This window comes from Pocillopora verrucosa, chromosome 1, assembly GCF_036669915.1.
Source record: "Pocillopora verrucosa isolate sample1 chromosome 1, ASM3666991v2, whole genome shotgun sequence".
NCBI classification, from domain to species: Eukaryota; Metazoa; Cnidaria; class Anthozoa; order Scleractinia; family Pocilloporidae; genus Pocillopora; species Pocillopora verrucosa.
In genome coordinates, this window is record NC_089312.1 from 23,392,124 (window position 1) to 23,392,510 (window position 387).

Consider the following 387-nt stretch of genomic DNA (forward strand, 5'->3'; position numbering starts at 1 on the left):
CAACCGCTAAGAACTGATTATCACCATATCTTTCTGAATCGAAAGTATTTTGGCACATGAATTTAATTGCGTATTCTACCAGTCTCTTCGTTTTCGTTCACCTGAGCATTAACTAATCTTTAATCGTTTGCTTGAAACTTTAGTCTCGGCCTCGTAACAATCGATGATCCCAACTATATCGGAAAATTTTGATTAAATTAATGGTCGGTTTTTTTTTTCTCCATCTAGGGGCTTCTTATGCAATTGAAGTGTATCAAATATTTGACTCTACAAATAAGTAATAAAAATAAATGGTTGAATCAATCTCGACTTTTTATGAGTGATACTTTTGGCATGGCAAATACGGCATATATCTTTGGGAGTTTGTGGTTGGTAGGCCTCCTTAAA